Below are 9,552 nucleotides of genomic sequence, written 5' to 3'. Positions count from 1 at the left end.
TGTGTGTGTGTGTGTGTGTGTGTGTGGGTGACAAAGGGTGTGGGTGTTTGGGGGCTTAGCAGTGTGTAAGAGAACCTTCAATCATGATCGAAGAGATGCTTTGTGTAAAGCAGCGAAGCATCTCTAATTGGCTAATAAAGTCATTGTAGTATCATACGTTGTCATTGTGTATCATAAAAGGTCATAAAAAGATCGAAAATGAATGACACCATGAGGACACTGGGCACAGCCATTGTCCTGTAATTTTCAACAAAATGAATGCAAATCGAGAGACCTTATTCTGAATATGTATTTATCATCCTGTATATCTTTAACTACTACAGATATACAGGATGATAAATACATAATTAAAGGTCTAGTAAGCGGCTAGCTGTTATAAAGTGACATGTGAATGCCATCTCTATGTGAATTCATCCAATCTTTAGTGTGTTAAGGTTTATCCTGCCAGTCAGATACCTTCCACTACTAATTAGCTTCTTTGCAATGCGTTTGCATGAAATAAATATTTGACTGGCCACCGTGTTGTTAGCCAAATGGTATCCTTGCAAAAAGGTAAAAAAAAGATCATGCATAAGTAATTGCCCATAAGATAATTAAATCTACAGGAATTTGTTACATGCCATTTTATCAGACTTAGATTTCTAAGACAATGCAATAAAGCATAATGTACACATGTCAGTATAGGCTCAAAACGTTGCTATTTCAAGCACACAAACAATTTTCAGACCTATGTTAATCGGACTTACATTCATCGGGTGGCCAGAGATATTACTTCAAATAAATGGCATATATGAGGTGCTAATGTGCCAAAGCTTGTTCTGTTACCCTCAATTAGCCAAAAAGGAACTACTGCTGCTTTAGCGAATGTGTAGTTATACTGTAAATAATGCCCTTAGAACACTTTTTATCGGTAAACTGGATACTACCAGTTTTACTACCAGCTAACAAACAGTTCAGTTCCAGAATTAAAAAAAAGCAAAAAAAAAACGCTGGCTAAATTATTTAAAAATAGCGGGTTTGTTCAGGACACCCCCCCCGTCTGTTGCCAGCACTGATGACGCAGTGAATAGTGACGATTCTCTCCAACCAATCTGTAGTCTGCAGGTCCTCACGTCGCCTTTTGGTATCGCCTCAGCTCGCTTGAAACCTTGACTGAGGGGGTACTAAAAAAAGTACAGATACAGTTAGCAGGCACCAGGGACTTTTTTGTAATGGAAAACCAAAAAAAGCGAGTAAAGTTGAGGCGAGTCGAGTAGATACCATGCAGTGGAAAAATACCATACATAATTTAACCAATAAAATCTTGCTCTAGCAGAAAGCAAAATCTAGAGTCTTAAATTTAAATTATAGCCTTAAATTAGAGTCTAACTTTATGGTCTCTTGACTTCTGCATTATGATTTGTCCCGTCTGGATCTCACAAAAGCTTAGAAAACATAAATATATCCACTAACCTTGTTGAGAAATCAATGAGGCTGTCTGAGGGCTGCCAACAAAGGACATTCTCTAACTGATTCCTTCAGTTGTATGAATGGGACTTGAACATTGCAGATACCTCACAGTCTTGTCTATTAACTTCCCTGTAGCACAAATACTGCATGTGTTTAGGTAACACATGACTGGGGGGTATTGGTGAATGATGTTTTTGATGCTTACATTTCATGACTACACTTTGTCTACACCTCGCACAGAAAAAACCCTTGATATCCCCAGTAGAGGCATGCTCTTCAGTTTGCATGGTATCACCTTGACACTGATGAAAATTATTTACTGTCTTCTTTTCTGGAAATCTATGTGGCCTCTTTTAGCAGTGAGAGAATGCTTTAGTCCTCTCTCAATATGGCAACATGTTATTAGGGCTCTTAGTCATAGTGAATAATTGTTTTCTTGTATATAGCTAAAGTCTGGGGTCCATTTTGTCCTGAGGAGTCTCCCTGCGTCAGGCTGACAGATTATTTGGGTAGAAGAGAAATAACTGGCTATTATTCCCTTTATTCCTAGCTTTTGGAGTGGCAAAAAGCTTGCATCAGAAATCTTTTAAGTCTTCAAATGGGTTTTTTTTCAGAGCGGTTTTGCAAAAGCCTCTGAGCTATGAATAGACCGGGTGTTTGTCATGACAACCAATTACCCATTACAAAAGCAGTGAGGCTAAGTAAGGCAATTAAGTGGTGAAACAACATGGATCGCAGAATTTCTCAGTGTGTTTCTGCTTCCTATTTGTATGTGGGTGAACACAGTAAATTGTTCCTGTGTGGAGTTTAAAACAGAACATTTGCTCTGTTGTGCTTCAATTTTATGCTTTTTTGTGTTTTAAAGCAAACTGTCTATTTCTTACATAACTGAAATACCTTTCTGTAGTATTTAAGAAGTAGCATACATCCATGTTGTTTAATTAAGTAACTAGGCATCATGATTTTAATCAAGCAATACAATTTAATAGTAAATGGGCATTTGTTGTTATGCACAGCAAGTGGGAAGAATGGCCTTAAATGGCTCCCTACTTTTAGATAATGGTCATTAACACACCGTTGCAAGAGAACAAATCACAATTTAATACATATTTGTCAATGAACAGTGAATGAATTACAATAAACAGCACACATCTGTTCTTCCAAGCTACATAGCCCTCCTCTCAGTAGGATAAGTGACTTTTGATCACTGTTAAATTATTATTTGTTGTAGGTTTTTTTAAGTACAGAAGCTCTCATTTTGAATTTTGAATGTTGGTGTGCCGTATCAGCAGGCTATGGTTCGACTATTAGGTTACGTTTCTTTCAAGTTCCATATCTTACTCTTGCACCCACCCAATGCTTGTTGCCAGAGTGACATGACTGACAAACAAAAAAAACAACCGCTGTAATAATACTCATTATGAAAAAAAAACTCATCTAATATATTACTCTGTTTGCTTAATGTCAAAATCAGCAAACAGTGCGGTATAAACAGAGCACATACACGTAGCACACTAGAAGTATTACTGCATGTAGTGTGCGTCACCACGTGTGTATACCTGAGAATTACAAATGTGTTTCAAAATACAGTATGTCAGAATAAAACAACATCCTGCTTTGTACAAATCCCCTGCCTCTGAGCCATTACAGGTAGGCAGGCTGTCCTGGAGTGCATGTTGTTGCTTTACAGAGCCTGCGGGTAGTTTATAGACGAATCAGGTTTGTTAAGCCTAATGGTCCTTGTATTGATTGGTTGGGGTATCCTCACAAATCGCAGGGGTAGAATGAACAATGAGATGCTCATTGAGGATCTCTAAATGCATTTTAGCTAGTAGTTTTATTGACCCTCTTGGAGCGGCCAGCGCAGGGTTTATTCACACACTTTGCTCGCAGCCTATTTTTACAATGGCATGATGGATCAGTGAAGAAGGTGTTGAGGGAACTATTGCACATCATTCACTGCACAGTTGACTGGTTATAATGAAGAGAACCAATTTTAATCTTATCTAAAATAAAGTGGCTACGGTTATTAAAGTTGGGAATGCAAAAAAATGTATGAGCAAACAAATTACTTTTACACAAATAGATAAATGAGGCTACACTGAATAAATGAATCAGGCCAGGACAGAACTGCTAATTAGCACCTCTAACTTCACAGTCAGTAAGCAGAATGGCAGGCTTATCGCTTAGCTGCTGTCAACTTGGTACAGCTACTGAGCCATAAGGAGACTGTAGCCATTGCTAATCCCAGGCTGGATCAAGTGATGCCGGTTCTCACATCTGTGTTAAGAGTCTGATAAAAGGTGTCAAACTCATGTTTCCATGAGAGTCACCGCAACAGATTTAGTATGCACCGTTCACACACAAAGGACAGGATCGGAAAGAGCCTTCTCACCTGAGACGCATGAAAAAACTTGCTCATCCACATGCATCACGCGTACATACAATAGATTGTTTTTTTACACAGCATTTCTGTGCACGCATTGTAACCTTTGTTCTGAGTCACTGATGCTTAAATGTCAAGTGGTTGTGTTAATGATTTTGTGTCTAGATTCCTGGAAATTAGTTAACTGCTTATCACGCTTTCCCTCAGAAAATCTCCTCTTTCTTTCATTCATTCCTTCCTGGCAATTTGTGTGTGTTACAAAACGATAATCTCAGAACTTTGACCATTGCTAAATAATTGTTAAAGCACATTGAATGTTGCTAATTGTTTGTGGCATAGACATGTGGACCCTGTGTGGCCTATGAAAAATATCCATTGTTTGCTTTCTTAATGGACTATGCTCTTTGGCCGCTAGTATACAGGGCAGTACTGGAAAGAGCCTTGGGAATCTCTGAGATACCATCACCATTAGCCCTAATGTCCTTTTAAAATGGAAAGAACATCAGAGCCCACACAGAGACTGCTGTACATGTTGTGGATTCTGTTTGCGTAATACAGCCTCATTGTCATCATAACCTGCCAACTTGGCAAGGTCACTTGGTCTGTCCCCTTCCTGCAGTCACAGACACATTAGCCTCTTAGCAAAACTAAGCACTCTTCAGAAGCTGATGAGCTGACATTGAGCATGTTACTCTCCATTCCCAACATTACTAGTTTATTTAGCTGTTTCAAGCTGGGCTGTGTCATGATACAACATCCAATGTGTTTTGCTTTGAGGATGCACACATACCCTCACACTCGGTTTCTAACTGCTCTAACTTAACAAAAAATTAGAAAGGATTACCTATTTTGCTTACATTTAAAAACACAATTTCTTTTGCCCATGTATGTTTGGAATGAGGACATGGAGCTCAACAGGGTTTGTGACAGTAACATTAGTTACATGGGGATTTTTTCCTGTTGTGCCACAAAGGTCAGGCTGTCTCATCGGACTAAAAGAAGGCATGCAATGTTAAAAACTGCATCGTCAAACGTCACAGCCTGACTGAAGCTGACAATTGCTCAGACATCAAATCGGAGGTAGCTGGCTTCGCTGACGACTTAATGAGCATAGGGAAGGAAATGGAAAAGTTGGCAGTCCCGGGAATAGCTGGGGACTAGGTCCAGCACAGGAGGCTTGATTAGAAAAATTAACTGTGAGGTAATATTTTCCACAGTGTCCGATCCAACTCATCAGCAGCAAATATGTTTGAGGTATTTGATTCTGGCATGTTGGGGGGCACTCTGCATGATACACCAGTAATGGCAATTAAACTGCTGCAGTCATGCCATTCTGAATACATGCTGGGCATGAGTGCTTGCCTCAAAGATGAGAATTTATCATTCACAAACTTGTTGTTAATTCTAAAAATATCCTTTAGCTGATTATTTTTGTGCTTTTGACAAATCATCACATTATTTGACACAGAGCAGTAGCTTGTAAATGGGCTCTGCTCTACCTAAAAAATGTTGTACGTTTTTACCAAAATTCAAGATAACAACACTTTTTCCAAACTGCCAATTTGACAACCCTACAAAGACGACAATCAAAGTGTTGCAGATGGTGCACTGGTTTCATCAGGAGAAAAGCAGGACCATAAAGAAAGAAGTGCAGTGTAGATAGAAAAAGGCATAAAATGATGGGATCAGGTTCAGATGTCAGAGTATGTGAAGTGTCACAGATTCACCAACATTTTCTAAAATGGGCAAAAAATATTTATGTAATTTATACACAAATCGGTAAAGTAAGTCTTTGCAGATCTACATGTTATAATACAGATGCTGATATTTTCTTTCTTTCAAAGTCAGGGTGGGTTTGCTTATTAATAAAATCAGACTGAATGTTTTTTTTCATCCTCTCTCTCTCCATGAACGTGATTCATCTCTGATGTTAATTTGCATGTCCTTTTCCCCCCCTCCTATGTAGTGCATTCATTAGGCAGCACAGAATACTCACCTCGAAATAAGTAATACACAGGGGGAAATAATTATTGTGATTATGCATAATCTTTGCTCGCACAGTTGTTTTTCTTTTCCAATTAAACTGAATTTACATTCGGAATATGCTTTGAATAACATAGCAGGTGGTACCATTGCTTTCACTGCACCTCCATTTATGTTTGCGATGAAAGCTGTGTCAGAACTGCACTGCTACATGCAGGCTGCGATGATGACTTGTTTTTCCACAAACCATTAATAATATAGGACATGTTTCTCCATCCTGATGCTAAGCCTTGGCACAAACCCGGCGGATTTATGTTTCATTTGTACAGGGGTTTATAGAAGTAGCAAGGTGGCAAGAAGAAATGACAATTGCATAGTTTATCTTTCCAGTTGGTGAATAAAACTCCTGTAGCTGGTGAAATATGATTAGTGCTTGTTCACTGCTTTTCAGAATGTACATTTTAATAAAGTAGAGTATTTGTCTAAAAAAAGTTGTTGGTAACCAGGAAAAGTCAAGACTGATTTTACAAAGTGGCGCTAAGTTTCTAATTAATCATGCAGTGAGCAATTGATACTTCCCGGCAACATTCTATGGAGCTAATTCCGATCCTACCAGCCTGTACACTGAGGCATGCCACTTTTTAGATTTACCATATTTGTTTTTTGGTCAAATGGTCTTTTGAATGGGAGTGCTAGGTGAAATCTCCGTCATTTACTGCCTCCTGCCGGCTCTATCTAGGCACCAGCCCTCGTCTACAGCAGAGTATTTCCAGTTATTGGGTTGGCAACTGACACAGACACCCTACAGAGAGAAGAATCAAAACAGCACAGTAGTGTAGCGGCACTGGACATGGCAACATGACGATTTTAAAAACTGGAGGTGAGAGGAAATGTTAAATAATATACTGATTTGCAAAAGGAAAGTGAAAGTGACGGAGTGAGGAGGAAGGAGGAGAATACTGAGATCAATTTGAACTTCTTCTGCGTCGAGTTGTGTGGTCCATGACAAATCGAGCTGGTGTTTCAACCTGAGTTGGCCTTGCTGTGTGTCATGCCTCACAGCACACCAGGCCCAATTTTACCTTGTGTTTTCCCCAGGGCTGGACTGAGAAAAAAGAAATTGGCATTTTTGGCCCAAGCGGCCCACACCCACTGTGATTGGTGAGACTCACAGAGCAACTTTGGCTTTGCAATGCTACTGAATAACGTTAGCTAATTAAGCAACTCAAGGAACACTGATGCTTGTATCAACACTGATTTTATAGATCACATAGACTTTTCAGATATCCAACAGGTCAACCGCTAGCATTTTCAATGTAAGCTTAAAGCGTAACTCTTGCCAAAATGCAACCTTTAGCGTCTTTTTGTGAATGTACCCGAGTCAAACTTACATTTAAAGGAATAATTAGTGCCACTTTAAAGATTAACCGTATTTTCGATTTCAGTCAAATGGCCTTTTGAATGGGAGTACTAGGGGTATTACTATGATCACATAAAAATCACTATTTTTAAAACACAAAGAAAACATGACACAACATGAAACTTTGCTCAAAGTATCACCAAGGGCGCTACACATGAACTCAAGCATTGTGAACATTGTTTGTGTACACAGAGACTTTTTGACTAGCAAGCGTAAAAAACAACTGCTAAAGTGAACCTTTTTTTTAGTAAACTCTGTGCAACTCTGTGAAGTCTTGGATTTGATTGGGTCAGGCCAGTCCCAATAAAGAAAATTAACCAATGGGCCGCTGTCATTTGTTTGTGGGCCGGCGCGACCAAAAAAAAGAAAAAAGAAAAAGCCCTGTAAATGCCCGGTATGCCAGATGGTCAGTCCAGCCCTGGTTTTACCTCTGCTCCCGCTACTTGCTTCTCCAGCTGGCCTGACGGAAGTAACACATCTGTACGACACAGTGTTACAGCCCAATCTGCTTGTAGAGTAGCTTCAATTAAATCCTACTTCATTGAGAGATTGTTCCTGAATCAGGAGATGTTACATCTCCTCTGCAAACTTATAGTTGTTATGTGTCAATTTAATTTACTTGGTATTGATTATTAACTGAAATACATGACTGAACCAATAATCATTTGTCTGCCTGGTCTCATGTCCAGAAGACCACAGTTGAAGCCACATTGAATGATTGTTTGACACCAGGGTAATAATATGTCATCCTATGTCAACACTCTGCCATTATAAAGACCAGTAAGTCTGTGAGTTTTAATATCTGTCTACCTGTGAAGGCCAGCATCTTATCTCACAGACCCAGAGGCAGGCAGTGTCTTCCTATGATATAGAGAGAGTGGAGCAGAGAGACAGAGAAAGAGATAGAGCGAGAGAGCGAGTTAAACCATTAGAAGGGCAGCTCCCGGCACTATCCGCACTGCAATCAATGAGGATATAGTACCCACAATCCCTCACTCACTCAGAGACATCCCGTCCCACAACACTGGCTGGCACTGACAGAGAAGTAGAGTATAGAGCTGCCTCTAAAATGACAGCTTAACTGCAAGGCAGGGAAGAAAGGTCTTTTGCTTTTGTCTTTTCATGGCTCTGTGCTGGCGATAGAAGTGGCCAGAGGCGTTCTGTTTTTGGGTCGTCCATCTATCTGTCCAATTTTCATGAACGTGATATCTCAGGAACGCCTGAAGATAATTCCCTCAAATTTGACAAAAACTTCCACTTGGACTCGTGGATGAACTGATTAGATTTTGAAGGTCAAAGGTCAAGGTCACTGGGACCACACAACACATGTTTTCGGCACTACACTCATGACAACGTTTCACACAAATGTCTAATAAGATATCAAAAAGGTCAAAAGTCAAATTCACTGTGACGTCATAATGTTCTTCAAAAGTGCTTTTCTGGCCATTAATCAGAAACCGAAAAGGAGATTGTCAGATTCTGAATTGTTAAACAATCAAAATGAAGATGTGTGTGATGCATCCACGTTTTAGAATGTGTTGCTTCTGTAACCGGTAGGTTAAGTACACTGTAACATGAGACATCATGTGAGGTACACGGAAATAAATGACCGTCTGGTAAGCTCCAACTTTCCCTTTTTCTACTGTTGTCGCTGCCTGGTGTGCCTCGTGTGCTGTTGTCTATTCATGGTTTGACATTAACGCTCGGTGGTTTGCGGGTTCACTGGAGATGACAGCCAAGGTACTTTTGCTTTGTCTGATAGTCACTTTTGTTGTAGGTTTTGGACAGATATTGACCCTTGTTTTATTCTGTCTGTGCAGTGCACAGCACCGCGGGTGTTTTGCCTAGCCTGAGTTTTACACTTACTCAAGCTTACCTGTTTTATTATTTTTAACTTACCTGTACTGGAACTTTTGCCTGTTTTTTTATTGTTACGATTTGGTTTTATGTTTGTGTAGAGGAGAGTTCATTTCTTTTGGATATTGTGCATTTGTTTTGGTGACTTTTAATCCGGGCTGATTTTTTAGAAACCTAGTGGTTACTTGAGTTATTTTTAGAAGTGGTGACGTTTAACTGGCTCATTTTACTAGTAACATTGCATTATTTTAATGTGTTATTTGGATTTATTTTGATATTTGCATGTTGTGTTTATTTGCAGTCCTTGTCTTTTGTTATAAAGTCCACCCATGACGACCACTGTCACCACTTAAATAGTCTTCACTTTAACAAAATTCTCCTCTCGTACTGTGTTTTGTATTTTTGGTTGTTTTGTCTTTTATTGCATTGGTTATGTTTTTAACTTATTTTTTACAGT

General features: G+C 39.4%; 1 long non-coding RNA gene across 1 annotated transcript in view; it reads left to right on the top strand.

The window, feature by feature from the left end:
- The window catches only part of LOC116705573 (uncharacterized), an 8,134-nt gene extending 1,030 nt beyond the window's left edge, over positions 1-7,104 (top strand). The window contains exons 2-3 of the long non-coding RNA XR_004335961.1: positions 5,478-5,483; positions 7,031-7,104. This is a non-coding gene — a long non-coding RNA (uncharacterized LOC116705573). The remainder of the gene's footprint in view (positions 1-5,477; positions 5,484-7,030) is intronic.
- Positions 7,105-9,552: the final 2,448 nt, after the last annotated feature.

This window comes from Etheostoma spectabile, chromosome 17 (assembly GCF_008692095.1).
Source record: "Etheostoma spectabile isolate EspeVRDwgs_2016 chromosome 17, UIUC_Espe_1.0, whole genome shotgun sequence".
In the NCBI taxonomy this organism is placed as follows: Eukaryota; Metazoa; Chordata; class Actinopteri; order Perciformes; family Percidae; genus Etheostoma; species Etheostoma spectabile.
This window is presented reverse-complemented; position numbering and strand designations above follow the sequence as displayed.